The sequence below is a fragment of the Zalophus californianus genome, chromosome 12 (genome assembly GCF_009762305.2).
Source record: "Zalophus californianus isolate mZalCal1 chromosome 12, mZalCal1.pri.v2, whole genome shotgun sequence".
In the NCBI taxonomy this organism is placed as follows: domain Eukaryota; kingdom Metazoa; phylum Chordata; class Mammalia; order Carnivora; family Otariidae; genus Zalophus; species Zalophus californianus.
The window spans coordinates 41,589,470-41,605,776 of NC_045606.1; the positions used below are offsets into that span (position 1 = coordinate 41,589,470).

A 16,307-nucleotide genomic window follows, 5' to 3' on the forward strand; every position below is an offset into this window, starting at 1 on the left:
GTGTAGCTGCTTAAGATTCTCTCTCCCTCAGCCCCTCCTACCCTCCCCCCCTCACGCATGCATCCATGTGCTCTCTCTCTCAAAGAAATAATAAGTAAAAGAATTAGAATAAAATTTTTAAAAAAATTTAAAAAATGCTTGAGACCTGAGGTGACATCTAAATGTTGAATCGTAGGGAGTCAGTTAAGATTATAGTATTTCGGCCTGCCCGACGTGCACTCCTGATTCCTTTTGGTTCTTAGTCCAAAATGGCAACTCTCAAAGATCAGCTGATTCAGAATCTTCTTAAGGAAGAACATACCCCCAGAATAAGATCACAGTTGTTGGGGTTGGTGCTGTTGGCATGGCTTGTGCCATCAGTATCTTAATGAAGGACTTGGCAGATGAACTTGCTCTTGTTGATGTCATGGAAGACAAACTGAAGGGAGAGATGATGGATCTCCAGCACGGCAGCCTTTTCCTTAGAACACCAAAAATTGTCTCTGGCAAAGATTATAATGTGAACGCAAACTCCAAGCTGGTTATTATCACAGCTGGGACACTTCAGCAAGAGGGAGAAAGCTGTCTTAATTTGGTCCAGCGTAACGTGAACATCTTTAAGTTCATCATTCCTAATATCGTAAAATATAGCCCAAACTGCAAGTTGCTTGTCATTTCCAATCCAGTGGATATCTTGACCTATGTGGCTTGGAAGATAAGTGGCTTTCCCAAAAACCGTGTTATTGGAAGTGGTTGCAATCTGGATTCAGCCCGGTTCCGTTACCTAATGGGGGAAAGACTGGGAGTTCACCCATTAAGCTGTCACGGGTGGGTCCTTGGGGAGCATGGAGACTCCAGTGTGCCTGTATGGAGTTGAGTGAACGTTGCTGGTGTCTCTCTGAAGAATCTGCACCCTGACTTAGGCACTGATGCAGATAAGGAACAGTGGAAAGAGGTTCACAAACAGGTGATTGACAGTGCCTATGAGGTGATCAAACTGAAAGGCTACACCTCCTGGGCCATTGGACTGTCTGTGGCAGATCTGGCCGAAAGTATAATGAAGAATCTTAGGCGGGTGCGTCCAATTTCCACCATGATTAAGGGTCTCTATGGAATTAAAGATGATGTCTTCCTTCGTGTCCCTTGCATCTTGGGACAGAATGGAATTTCAGATGTTGTGAAGGTGACTCTGACTCCTGAGGAGGAAGCCCGTTTGAAGAAGAGTGCAGATACACTTTGGGGGATCCAAAAGGAGCTGCAGTTTTAAAAGTTTTCTAATGTACCACTTCACTGTCTAGACTATAGCAGGATTTTAGTTGGAGGTTGTGTATATTGTCCTTATTATCTGATCTGTTACTCAAGTAATATTAAAATGGCCTAAGAAAAAACGTCAGTTTCCTAAAGTTCCAAATAGGAATGGTTCACCAAACCCTGCAGCTGTATCCTGGTACTGGATGATACCTGTCTTTGTAGCCCTAAATTGGTTAACGTAAGTTAGCCCCACCATCTCAGAGGCTCCACTGCCAGAGCTGCGGTTGCTCTGCACACCAGATGTGTGTTTACTGTGTGTTCTGTCACTTCAGGTTCCTTCCCCCAACACCCAACATGCCTAGTCCATCTTTTCCAGTCAGTCACGTTCTGGGATCCAGTGTATAAATTCAATATTGCGTGTATTGTGCATAACTGTCCTAAAGGATCTTACTTTGTATACTTTGTATGTCAGAATATAGTGTACATGGCCATATAATGTAAAAAGACAATGCAGCCAACTAAGTGTCATACCAACTAAAATACCAAATAAATTTTGAATGGTGAAAAAAAAAGATTATAGTATTTCTATACTATAGAATACAATCCACATATTGCAAATATTGTAGAATATTTAATGAAATGTGGCTTCCAGATTGTTCTGTTTGATACGGAAATGTTGACAATGTTCTGGGTTTCAACAGATTTATACCTCCTAGCTTTCCCTATCCCAAGCGGTAGATATGTGAAATAATTTTGGTCAATGAGATGTGAGAAGTTTCTAGGTGGGAGCACATTCAGTTAGCACTTACCATCTGTCTTTCCCCTTCATTTCCTGAACACAGATACAAAGATGAAGGTAGAACAACCATTTTGCCTTCTTCACAAGACAGCAATAATGAGGGTGGTCGTATTTTCTAAGGAGCCTATATTTGTGTTGGCATTGTGGGTCTGGCATAACAGAATTATTTTACCTGTCTCTGATCTTCTAGCTGTGTGAAAAAAGAACTCTTGCTCTTTTTAAAATTTTTAATTGCAATATAGTTAACATACAGTGTTATATTAGTTTCAGGTGTACAATATAGTAATTCAACAATTCCTTACATCACCCAGTGCCATTGTAACAAGTGTACTCTTTAATCCTTATCACCTGTTTCACATCCCCCCACCCACCTCCCCTCTGATAACCATCAGTTTGTTCTCTATAGTTAAGAGTCTGTTTCTTGGTTTGTCTTTTTCTTTTCCTTCGCTCATTTTTTTCTTAAATTCCATATATGAGTGAAATCATATGGTATTTGTCTTTCTTTGACTTCTTTTGCTTAGCATTATATTCTCTAGTTCCATCCATGTTGTTACAAATGGCAAGATTTTATTTCTTTTTTCTATTTCTATTTTATTATTATTTTATTTCTTTTTTTAATAGCCAAATAATACACACACACACACACACACACACACACACACACACACACACACACACCACATCTTCTTTATCCATTCATCTATTGATGGGCACTTAGGCTGCTCCCATAATTTGGCTATTGTGAATAATGCTGCTATAAACATAGGGATGCCAGTCTCCCTTTGATTTAGTGTTTTTGTATTTTTTGGGTAAATACCCAGTAGTGCAAATACTGGAACATAAGGTAGATCTATTTTTAACTTTTTGTGGAAACTCCATATCGTTTTCCACAGTGGTTGCACCAGATTGCAGTCTGACAAACAGTGCACTAGGGTTCCTTTTTCATCACATCCTCACCAACACTTGTTTCTTGTGTTTTTGATTTTAGGTGATATTTCAGTGTAGTTTTGATTTGCATTTCCCTGATAATGAGTAATGTTGAGCATCTTTTCATGTGTCTGTTGATCATATGTATGTCTTCTTTGTAAAAATGTCTATTCGTGTCTTCTGCCCATTACAAAAGAATCCTTTCATGGTTAAACCATCGTAGCTTAGGTTATCTGTTATTTGTAGCCAAATTCAATTCCTAACTCATATAATAGAAAAAAATATTTATAGTGTTGAATTGAGTAAAGAAAGAAATGTGTACTTTTGCTTCTGGCCCTAAGGAAATAACTAGTATGCAATTACCCTCTCCAAAGAAAATGTAGAAAAAAATGGATATGAAACCAAACCACTGTTTTCAAACACCAGGTAGCACAGAACTGAGATTCCCTGAGAGAAGAGAAATATGTTGGGCCATCCTTTTGACCAGGCTTACTGTCTGGAGGCAATTTCTGGGTGGCAGCATAAGAAAGGAGAATCCATGCCGATTTTATGAATCTTGCTGATTTAAGGAGAGAAGCAGTTGTCCAATTAAAAATATATAAAGAAAGAAATATAATGCAAAATCAAGACAAAAATCAATAGAAGCAGTTAAAGAAATTACTAAGATGATGGAATTTGTCAGACAAAAGTATTAAAAAGGTGTTATGCATAGGATGTATAAAAATTTAAAAAAGGAAGATATAAAAAAGAAGTAAATGGAACTTCTAGAGATGGAAAATACAGTGTCCAAAATTAAAATTTCACTAAATTGGATTAATAGCATATTATACACTAAAGAATAAAAGACCAGTGAACATTAAGACACTGATCTCTTTATGTCTCCAAAGTTTTTCTTTTTCCACAATAGCATATAGTGGAAAGCATTTAGCATATTACTTGATCAGATTGGCATCTTTCACTTAGCAAAAGGACTGCGTTTAAGATTCCTTCATTTCTTTTCATGGCTTGATAGCTCATTTCTTTTTACCTCTTTTTTCTTTGACCACATATTATTTAGAAGTACTTTATTTTTAATTTTTAAAAATGGCCCTGAAACAAGTTTATAATTTATTTGAGGAGATATCAAAACTTTAACTGTACATACAAATGTTAACTCAAAATGGATTAGAGAACTAAATTTTAAATCTGTAACTATAAATCTTACAGAAGAATACACAGGAAAAAAATGAAGGCAGCAGTTTCTTAGGCAGGGCACAAGCACAATTCTTAATAGAAGAACACTGTAAAATTGTACCCCATTAAAATAGAAACACCTGATTAATGATAGACAGTATTAAGAAAAGTGAAATAGAAGGTACATACTGAGAGGAATTATTTACTTATTTATTTAATTTTATTTTATTATGTTAATCACCATACATTACATCATTAATTTTTGATGTAGTGTTCCATGATTCATTGTTTGTGTATAATACCCACTGCTCTATTCAATATGTGCCCTCTTTAATACCCATTACCTGGCTAGCCCATCCCCCCACCCCCCTCCCCTCTAGAACCCTCAGTTTGTTTATCAGAGTCCATCATCTCTAATGGTTCGTCTCCCCCTCCAATTCCCCCCCCTTTATTTTTACCTTCCTACTATATTCTTTTTTTTTTTTTTAACATATAATGTATTATTTGTTTCAGAGGTACAGGTCTGTGAGTCATCAGTCTTACACAATTCACAATGCTCACCATGGCACATACCCTCCCCAATGTCTATCACCCAACCAGCCATCCCTCCCACCTCCCACCACTCCAGCAACCCTCAGTTTGTTTCCTGAGATTAAGAATTCCTCATATCAGTGAGATCATATACTTGTCTTTCTCTGATTGACTTACTTCGTTTAGCATAATACCTTCTAATTCCATCCACGTCGTTGCAAATGGCAATATTTCGTTCCTTTTGATGGCCACATAATATTCGTGCGTGCGCGCGCGCGTGTTTGTGTATCCACACACAGTGTAATATTATGTATTCTTCTTTATCCATTCGTCTGTTGATGGACATCTTGGCTCTTTTCATAGTTTGGCTATTGTGGACAATGCTGCTGTAAACATTGGGGTGCACGTACCCTTTTGGATCACTGCATTTGTATCCTTGGGTAAATACCCAGCAGTGCAATTGCTAGATCATAGGGTAGCTCTATTTTCAACTTTTTGAGGAACCTCCATACTGTTTTCCAGAGTGGCTGCACCAGCTTGCATTCCCAAAAACAGTGTAGGAGGGGGTCGCCTTTTGCCGCATCCTTGCCAACATCTGTCGTTTCCTGACTTGTTAATTTTAGCCACTCTGACTGGTGTGAGGTGGTATCTCATTGAGGTTTTGATTTGTATTTCCTTGACGCTGAGTGATGTTTAGCACTTTTTCATATGTCTGTTGGTCATTTGTATGTCTTCTTTGCAGAAATGTCTGTTCATGTCTTCTGCCCATTTCTTGATTGGGTTATCTGTTTTTTGGGTGTTGATTTTGATAAATTCTTTATAGATTTTGGATACTAGCCCTTTATCTGATAATGTCATTTGCAAATATCTTCTTCCATTCTCTCAGTTGTCTTTTTGGTTTTGTTGAAGGTTTCCTTAGCTGTGGAAAAGCTTTTTCTCTTGATGAAGTCCCAATAGTTCATTTTTGCCCTTGCTTCCCTTGCCTTTGGTGATGTTTCTAGGAAGAAGTTGCTGCGGCTGAGGTCGAAGAGGTTGCTGCCTGTGTTCTCCTCTAGTATTTTGATGGACTCCTGTCTCACATTGAGGTCTTTCACCCATTTTGAGTCTATTTTTGTGTGTGGTGTAAGGAAATGGTCCAGTTTCATTCTTCTGCACGTGGCTGTCCAGTTTTCCCAACATGATTTGTTGAAGAGACTGTCTTTTTTCCACTGGACATTCTTTCCTGCTTTGTCACAGATTAGTTGACCATAGAGTTTAGAGTCCATTTCTGGGCTCTCTATTATGTTCTGTTGATCTATGTGTCTATGTTTTGTGCCAGTACCATAGTGTCTTGATAATGACAGCTTTGTAGTAGAGCTTGAAGTCCGGAATTGTGATGCCACTGGCTTTGCTTTTCTTTTTGAACATTCCTCTAGCTTTTCGGGGTCTTTTCTGGTTCCATACAAGTTTTAGGATTATGTGTTCCATTTCTGTGAAAAAAGTTGATAGTATTTTGGTAGGGATTCCATTAAATGTGTAGATTGCTCTAGGTAGCATTGACATCATCACAATATTTATTCTTCCAGTCACAAGCGTGGAATGTTTTTCCATTTCTTTGTGTCTTCCTCAATTTCTTTCATGAGTATTCTGTAGTTTTCTGAGTATAGATCCTTTGCCTCTTTGGTTAGATTTATTCCTAGGTATCTTACGGTTTTGGGTGCAATTGTAAATGGGATTGACTCCTTAATTTCTGTTTCTTCTGTCTTGTTGGTCTATAGAAATGAAGCTGATTTCTATGCATTGATTTTACATCCTGCCACTTTACCGAATTCCCATATGAGTTCTAGCAGTTTTGGGGTGGAGTCTTTCGGGTTTTCCACATAAAGTATCATATTATCTGCAAAAAGTGAGAGTTTCACTTCTTTGTCGACTTGGATGCCTTTTATTTCGTTTTCTGATTGCTGTGGCTAGGACTTCTAGTACTATGTTGAACAGCAGTGGTGGTAGTGGACATCCCTGCCGTGTTCCTGACCTCATGGGGAAAGCTGTTTTTCCCCATTGAGTATGATATTCGCTGTGGGTTTTTCATAGATGGCTTTTATGATATTGAGGTATGTACCCTCTATCCCTACACTGTGAAGAGTTTTAATCAAGAAAAGATGCTGTACTTTGTCAAATGCTTTTTTTTGCATCTATTGAGAGGATCATATGTTTGTTGTTCTTTTATCAATGTGTTGTATCACATTGATTGATTTGCAGATGTTGAACCAACCTTGCAGCCCAGGAATAAATCCCATGTGGTCGTGGTGAATAACCCTTTTAATGTACTGTTGGATCCTATTGGCTAGTATTTTGGTGAGAATTTTTGCATCCATGTTCATCAGGGATATTGGTTTGTAGTTCTCCATTTTGATAGGGTCTTTGTCTGGTTTTGGGATCAAGGTAATGCTGGCCTCATAAGACGAGTTTGGAAGTTTTCCTTCCATTTCTATTCTTTGAAACAGCTTCAGAAGAATGGGTATTAATTCTTCTTTAAATGTTTGATATAATTCCTCTGGGAAGCCATCTGGCCCTGGGCTCTTGTTTGTTGGGAGATTTTTGATGACTACTTCAATTTCCTTAGTGGTTATGGGTCTGTTCAGGTTTTCTCTTTCTTCCTGGTTCCGTTTTGGTAGTTGATACATGTCTAGGAATGCATCCATTTCTTCAAGATTATCTAATTTCCTGGCATATAGTTGCTTATAATATGTTCTTATAATTGTTTTATTTCTTTGGTGTTGGTTATGACCTCTCCTCTTTCATTCATGATTTTGTTGATTTGGGTCCTTTCTCTTTTCTTTTTGATAAGTCTGGCCAGGGGTTTATCAGTTTTGTTAATTCTTTCAAAGAACCACCTCCTAGTTTTGTTGCTCTGTTCTACTGTTCTTTTTGTTTCTATTTCATTGATTTCTGCTCTGATCTTTATTATTTCTCTTCTCTTGCTGGGTTTAGGCTTTATTTGCTGTTCTTTCTCCAGCTCTTTTAGGTGTAGGGTTAGGTTGTGTATTTGAGACCTTTCTTGTTTCTTGAGAAAGGCTTGTGTTGCTATATACTTTCCTCTTAGGACTGCCTTTGCTGCATCCTAAAGATTTTGAACAGTTGTGTTTTCATTTTCATTGGTTTCCATGAATTTTTTAAATTCTTCTTTAATTTTCTGGTTGACCCATTCATTCTTTACTAGGATGCTCATTAGTCTCCATGTATTTGAGTTCTTTCCGACTTTCCTCTTGTGTTTGAGTTCTGGTTTCAAAGCATTGTGGTCTGAAAATATGCAGGGAATGATCCCTGTCTTTTGGTACCGGTGGAGACCTGAATTGTGACCTAGGATGTGATCTATTCTGGAGAATGTTCCATTCCAGGAATACACATTCTTCTGTTGCTTTGGGATGGACTGTTCTGAATATATCTGTGAAGTGCATCTGGTAGAGTGTGTCATTTAAAGTTTTTATTTCCTTGTGGATCTTTTGCTTAGATGATCTGTCCATTTCAGTGAGGGGGGTGTTAAAGTCCCCCACTATTATTGTATTGTTGTCGATGTGTTTCTTTGCTTTTGTTATTAATTGGCTTATATAATTGGCTGCTCCCATGTTAGGGGCATAGATATTTACAATTGTTAGATCTTCTTGTTGGATAGACCCTTTAAGTAGACATAGTGTCCTTCCTCCTCTCTTATTATATTCTTTGGTTTAAAATCTAATTTGTCTGGGATTACCACCCCAGCTTTCTTTTGGTGTCCATTAGCATGGTAAATGGTTTTCCACCCCCTCACTTTCAATCTGGGGTTTTTTTTAGGTCTAAAATGAGTCTCTTGCGGACAGCATATTGATGGGTCTTGTTTTTTTATCCAGTCTGATAGCCTGTGTCTTTTGATTGGGGCATTTAGCCCATTTACATTCAGGGTAACTATTGAAAGATATGAACTTAGTGCCATTGTATTGTCTGTAAGGTGCCTGTTACTGTATATTGTCTGTGTTCCTTTCTTGTCTATGTTACTTTTAGGCTCTCTCTTTCCTTAGATGACCCCTTTCAATATTTCTTGTACTGCTTGTTTGGTGTTCACAGATTCCTTTATTTTTGTTTATCCTGGAAGCTTTTTATCTCTCCTTCTATTTTCAATGACAGCCTATCTGGACATAGTATTCTTGGCTACATATTTTTCTCGTTTAGTGCTCTGAATATATCATGCCAGTCCTTTCTGGCCTGCCAGGTCTCTGTGGGTAGGTCTGTTGCCAGTGTAATGTTTCTACCATTGTAGGTTACAGATCTGTTCTCCCGAGTTTCTTTCAGGATTTTCTTTTTGTCTCTGAGACTTGTAAGTTTTACTATTAGATGTTGGGGTGTTGACCATTTTTATTGATTTTGAGAGGGGTTCTCTGTGCCTCCTGGATTTTGATGCCTGTTTTCTTCCCCACATTAGGGAAGTTCTCTGCTGTAATTTTCGCCAATATAATTTCTGCTTCTCTCTCTCCTTCTTCTGGGATCCCAATTATTCTAATGTTGTTTCATATAATGGTATCACTTATCTCTCGAATTCTGCCCTCGTGATCCTGTAGTTGTTTATCTCCCTTTTTCTCAGCTTCTTTGTTTTCCATCATTTGGTCTTCTATATCACTAATTCTCTCTTCTGCCTCATTTATCCTAGCAGTTAGGCTTCCATTTGATTCCATCTCATTAAATAGCTTTTTTGATTTTGACTTGGTTAGATTTTAGTTCTTTTATTTCTCCAGAGAGGGTTTCTCTAATAACTTTCATGCTTTTTTCAAGCCCAGCTAGTATCTTTAAAACTGTCATTCTGAACTCTAGTTCTGACATCTTACTAATGTCCGTATTGATTAGGTTCCTGGCAGTCGGTACTGCCTCTTCTTTTTTTTTGAGGTGAGTTTTTCCATCTTGTCATTTTGTCCAGAGGAGAATAGATGAATGAGAGAACAAAATGCTGACAGGGTAGCAACGTCCCGAGAAAACATATACTAAATAAATCAGAAAAGACCTGAAACTGGGGGAAAAGAAAGGGAAAGAAAGAAAAAAGAAAAAAAAAAAAGATAAAAAGATAAAAAGAAACAAAAACGAAACAAAACAAAAAACAGAATATGATCAAATATGATAAGGCTGGTGCATTGATCAGTGCCACACAGTAGATTTTGGGCGTATTTTGGTCTGTTAGAAGAAAGTGCCTCCCAAAATTTTAAGGAAAGAAAAACTTACATATGTACAAAAATAAGGGTTAATACGATGAAGGGATGTAATATGAATGTAAAGATGAAAATTTTAAAAGATTTTTTTTAAAGATTTCATTTATTTATTTGACAGAGAGAGACACAGTGAGAGATGGAACACAAGCAGGGGGAGTGGGAGAGCAAGAATCAGGCTTCCCGCAGAACAGGGAGCCCGATGTGGGGCTTGATCCCAGGACCCTGGGATCATGACCTGAGCTGAAGGCAGACGCTTAACGATTGAGCCACCCAGGCGCCCCTATAAAAGATTTAATAAAAGGAATTGATAAGATAAAATGTTGTTGGAAAAAAGAAAGAAGAGAAATTTAAAAAAAAAGGACAGAAAGTGTTCAGGCAGGAGACTGGAACAAAGACGTACAGTAGAGATTTAGGGTATATTTTGTTACAAGAAACTGTATCCCAAAATTTTAAAGAGAGAACAACTTATATATATACTAAAAATAAGGTTAACTACAATGAAGGGGTAGAATATGACTCTAAAAATAAAAAATAAAAAAGATTTTTTAATAAAGGGATTGATAAAACGTTGGTTGAAAAAGGGAAAAAGAAAATTAAAAGTAGAAAAAGAAGAAAAAAGAAAATAAAAAAAAATTAACTTTGAAAGACTAACGAATCAGGGGAAAAAAAGCCATGAATTCTATATTCTGTATTCCCCTAGTGCTGGAGTTTTGCTGTCCTTATTGGTGGGTAACTTGGTCTTGGCTGGTTGTTCTTGCTGTTCTTCTGGGGGAGGGGCCTGTTGCAGTGGTTCTCAAATGTCTTTGCCTGAGGTAGAATTGCCCCACCCTTGCCGGGGGGGCAGGCTAAGTAATTTGTTCAGGTTTGCTCTTGGGAGCTTTTGTTCCCTGCAAGCTTTTTGTACAGCTTTGGAGGACAAGAGTGAAAATGGCAGCCTCCCAAGCTCTGCCCTGGAGGAGCTGAGATCTCGGGGCCCCACTCCTCAGTGCGCCCCCAGAGAAAAGCAATCTATCTCTCCTGTCTCCCCGGTCTCTGGCTGGACTCCATGTTCACCCGGCCTGTGACTGAGCATTTCTGTCTCTGGCACACGACCCTGTTTGGAGTCACTAAACCCCAGCAGATCCCTGCAGTGAGCTCCCACGCCACCCACCCCGGGGGAGGAAGGGGAGTCTCCCTGGATCTGCCGCTTGTTAGGTCCCTGCTGGAAGAGCAGTGGCCTGAGTGTGCTGCAGATCACAGTTTATGGCAACCCTGACCTGAGAGCCCACTCCTTGGCTCTGTCTTTGCAGCTGGCTTCCCAGCTCCGATACCTGGGAGCTCTGCCGCAGTTAGGCACACCCCATTTTCCTGTGAACCCGAGGGTCTTGAGAGTACACTGTCCCAGTAAGGGTTCTTCCCCCTGCTCAGCTACTGGAGTGAAGTCTCTCATTGGAGCAGACTTCTAAAAGTTCTGATTTTGCGCTCCACTGCTCTATCTCTTGCCGGTAGCTGGCTGAGGTGGCTCCCTACCCCTGTGGTCTATCTTCCCATATATTGCCTCGGATTCACTTCTCCGATGTCCTACCTTCCAGAAAGTGTTCACTTTTCTGTTCAGATTTGCTGCTCTTCTTTTCTTTGCTCTCCTGTTGAGTTTGTAGGTGTTCTGAATGGTTTGATAACTATCTAGCTGAATTCCTGGGACCAGATGGAATTTATGTCTCCTCTTCCTCTGCCATCTTGCTCCTCCTCTAATATTTTTATTTTTTATTTTATTTTTTTCATTTATTTGGAAGAAAGAGAGAAAGTGAGCACACAAGTCAGGGGAGGGGCAGAGGGAGAGGGAGAAGTAGATTCCCCTCCGGGGCTCGATCCCAGGACCCCGGGATCATGACCTGAGCTGAAGGCAGACAGTTAACTGTGCCACCCAAGTGCCCCTGAGAGAAAATATTTTTAATATATTTTTTTTGATAAAGGACTTATATCCAGAATATATAAAGACCTCTTACAACTTGAAGACAAGAAACATGTCAATAAAAAACAGACAGACACTTGAACAGACACTTTGCCTGAGCAAATATATGAAGACTTATGAGCACATTAAAGATATTCAACACCACTAGTCATATGCAAATTAAAGCCACTACATAATCCCACTCTATACATATTAGAATGGCTAAAATGTAAAAGAGAATACCAAATTTTGGTGATTATGTAGAGTGTCTATAACTTTTAAAAAAATTTTATTATGTTATATTAGTCACCACACAATACATCATTAATTTTTGATGTGGTGATCCACAATCCATATTTTTTGTATAACACCCAGTGCGCCATGCAGTGCCTGCCCTCCTTAATACCCATCACCAGGCTAACCAATTCCCCCTCCCCCCTCCCCCTCCCCTCTAAAACCCTGTTTGTTTCTCAGAGTCCATAATCTCTCATGGTTCATCTCTCCCTCCGATTTCCCTCCCCTTCATTTTCCCTTCCTTCTCCTAATGTCCTCCATGCTATTGCTTATGTTCCACAAATAAGTGAAACCATATGATAATTGACTTTCTCTGCTTGACTTATTTCACTTAGCATAATCTCCGGTCCCATCCATGTTGATGTAAAAGTTGGGTATTCATCCTTTCTGATGGCTGAGTAATATTCTATTGTATATATGGACCACATCTTCTTTATCCATTCATCTGTTGAAGGGCATCTCGGCTCTTTCCACAGTTTGGCTATTGTAGACATTGCTGCTATGAACATTGGGGTGCATATGGCCCTTCTTTTCACTACATCTGTGTCTTTGGGGTAAATACCCAGGAGTGCAATTGCTGGGTCATAGGGTAGCTCTATTTTTCAAATTTTAAGGAACCTCCACACTGTTTTCCAAAGTGGCTGTACCAACTTACATTCCCACCCACAGTGTAAGAGGGTTCCCCTTTCTCCACAACCTCTCCAACATTTGTTGTTTCTTTCCCTGTCCATTTTTGCCATTCTAACTGGTATAAGGTGGTATCTCAATGTGGTTTTGATTTGAATTTCCCTGATGGCTAATGATGATGAACATATTTTCATGTGTCTGTTAGCTATTTGTATGTCTTCTTTAGAGAAGTGTCTTTTCATATCTTCTGCCCATTTTTTGACTTGATTATTTGTTTTTTGGGTGTTGAGTTTGAGAAGTTCTCTATAGATCTTGGATGCCAGCCCTTTATCTGTAGTGTCATTTGCAAATATTTTCTCCCATTCCGTGGGTTGCCTCTTTGTTTTGTTTACTGTTTCCTTTGCTGTGCAGAAGCTTTTTATCTTGATGAAGTCCCAAAAGTTCATTTTTGCTTTTGTTTTGCTAACTTTTGGAGATGTATCTTGAAAGAAGTTGCTGTAGGCGATGTCAAAGAGGTTACTGCCTATGTTCTCCTCTAGGATTTTGATGGATCATCTCACATTGAGGTCTTTCATCCATTTTGAGTTTATCTTTGTGTATAGTGTTAGAGAATGGTCGAGTTTCATTCTTTTGCAAGTGGCTGTCCAATTTTCCGAGCACCATTTATTGAAGAGACTGTCTTTTTTCTTTTGCATATTTTTTCCTGCTTTCTCAAAGACTATTTGACCATAGAGTTGAGGGTCCATCTGGGTTCTCTATACTGTTCCATTGGTCTGTATGTCTGTTTTTGTGCCAGTACCATTCTGTCTAGGTGATCGGAGCTTTGTAATATAGCTTGAAAGCAGGCAACATGATGCCCCCAGCTTTGTTTTTCTTTTTCAACATTTCCTTGGCGATTCGGGGTCTTTTCTGATTCCACACAAATTTTAGGATTGTTTTTCCAGCACTTTGAAAAATGTCATTGGAATTTTGATTGGGATGGCATTGAAGGCATAGATTGCTCTGGGTAGCATAGACATTTTAACAATGTTTATTCTTCTGATCCATGAGCATGAAATGTTTTTCCACCTTTTTGTGTCTTCTTCAATTTCTTTCATGAGTGTTCTGTAGTTCCTAGAGTATAGATCCTTTACCTCTTTGGTTAGGTTTATTCCGAGGTATCTTATGGTTTTTGGTGCTATTGTAAATGGAATCATTTCTTTAATTTCTCTTTCTACAGTTGCGTTGTTAGTGTATAAGAAAGCAACTGATTTCTGTGCATTGATTTTGTATCCTGCCACATTATTGAATTGCTGTATGAGTTCTAGTAATTTGGGGGTGGAGTCTTTTGGGTTTTCCAAATAAAGTATCATGTCATCTGTGAAAAGAGAGAATTTTTGCGTTCTTCTTTGCCAATTTGAATACCTTTTATTTCTTTTTGTTTTCTGATTGCTGTTGCTAGGACTTCTAGTACTATGTTGAACAATAGCGGCAAGAGTGGGCATCCTTGTCGTGCTCCTGATCTTACGGGAAAGGCTCTCAGCTTTTCCCCATTGAGGATATTTTTTGTGGGTTTTTCATAGATGGATTTTATGAACTTGAGGAATGTTCCCTCTATCCCTATACTCTGAAGAGTTTTAATCAGGAAAGGATGTTGTATTTTGTCAAATACTTTTTCTGCATCAATTGAGAGGACTATGTGGTTCTTCTCCCTCCTCTTATTAATGTGTTCTATCACATTGATTGATTTGCGAATGTTGAACCACCCTTGCATCCTGGGGATAAATCCCACTTGGTCATGGTGGATGATCATTTTAATGTATTGTTGGATCCTTATAGCTAGGATTTTGTTGAGGATTTTGGAATCCGTATTCATCAGGGATATTGGTCCGAAATTCTCCTTTTTGATGGTGTCTTTGCTTGGTTTGGGGATTAAGGTAATGCTGGCCTCATAGAATGAGTTTGGAAGTTTTCCTTCTGTTTCTATTTTTTGAAACAGCTTCAGTAGAATAGGTATTATTTCTTCTTTGAATGTTTGGTAGAATTCCCCAGGGAATCCATCAGGCCCTGGACTCTTGTTTTTTGGGAGGTTTTTGATCACTGCTTGAATCTCATTACTGGTTATTGGCCTATTCAGGTTGTCAATTTCTTCCTGTTTCAGTCTTGGCAGCTTATAGGTTTCCAGGAAGGCCCCCATTTCATACAGATTGCTCAGTTTATTGGCATATAGTTGTTGATAATAATTTCTATTAATTGTTTCTATTTCCTTGGTGTTAGTCGTGATCTCTCCCCTTTCATTCATAATTTTATTAATTTGGGTCCTTTCTCTTTTCTTTGGATAAGTCTGGCCAGTGGTTTATCGATCTTACTAATTCTTTCAAAGAACCAACTTCTAGTTTCGTTGATCTGATCTACTGTCTTTCTGGTTTCTAATTCATTGATCTCTGCTCTAATTTTAATTATTTCTCTTCTGATGCGTGGCTTAGGCATCGTTTGTTGCTTTTTCTCTAGTTCTTAAGGTGTAGAGGTAGTTGGTGAATTCGGGATTTTTCTATTTTTTTGAGTGAGGCTTGGATGGCTATGTATTTCCCCCTAAGGACCACCTTTGCAGTATCCCATAGGTTTTGGACCGATGTGCTTTCTTTCTCATTGATTTCCATGAATTGTTTAAGTTCTTCTTTGATTTCTCTGTTGACCCATACATTCTTGAGCAGAGTGGTCTTTAGCTTCCAAGTGTTTGAATTTCTGCCAAATTTTTTCTTGTGATTGAGTTCCAGTTTTAAAGCACTGTGGTCTGAGAATATGCAGGAAATAATCTCAATCTTTTGGTATCAGTTGAGACCTGATTTGTGACCCAGTATGTGGTCTATTCTGGAGAAAGTTCCATGTGCACTCGAGAAGAATGAGTATTCTATCGTTTTAGGGTGGAATGAGGTCCTATGAGGTCCATCTGGTCCAGTGTATCATTCAAAGCTCTTGTTTCTTTGTTGATTTTCTGCTTAGATGATCTGTCCATTGCTGAGATTGGAGTATTGAGGTCTTCTACAATTAACGTATTGTTATCAGTATGACCCTTTATTTTCGTTAACAGTTGGCTTATGTAGATGGCTGCTGCCATGTTGGGGGCATAGATATTTACAATTGTTAGATCTTCTTGTTCGATAGACCCTTTAAGAATGATATAGTGTTCTTCTGTGTCTCTAATTACAGACTTCAGTTTAAAATCTGATTTGTCTGATATAAGAATTGCTACCCCAGCTTTCTTTTGAGGTCCGCTGGCATGGAAGATGGATCTCCATCCCTTCACTTTCAGTCTGGATGTATCTTTAGGTTCAAAATGAGTCTCTTGTAGGCAGCATATGGATGGGTCCTGTCTTTTTATGCAATCTGCAATCCTGTGCCGTTTTATGGGAGCATTTAGGCCATTCACGTTGCGAGTGATTATTGAAAGATATGAATTAATTGTCATCATGTTGCCTGTGAAGACCTTGTTTCTATAGATTGTCCCTGTAAATTTCTGTTGTATATCACTCTTGAGGTCTTTCTCCCTTTATAGAACCCCCCTTAATATTTCTTGCAGGGCCGGCTTAGTGGTTTCTGCCAGTTG

General features: G+C 38.7%; 1 pseudogene; it reads left to right on the forward strand.

The window, feature by feature from the left end:
* The first annotated feature begins 230 nt into the window (after nt 1-230).
* LOC113911483 lies at nt 231-1,246 on the forward strand (annotated as a pseudogene).
* Nucleotides 1,247-16,307: the final 15,061 nt, after the last annotated feature.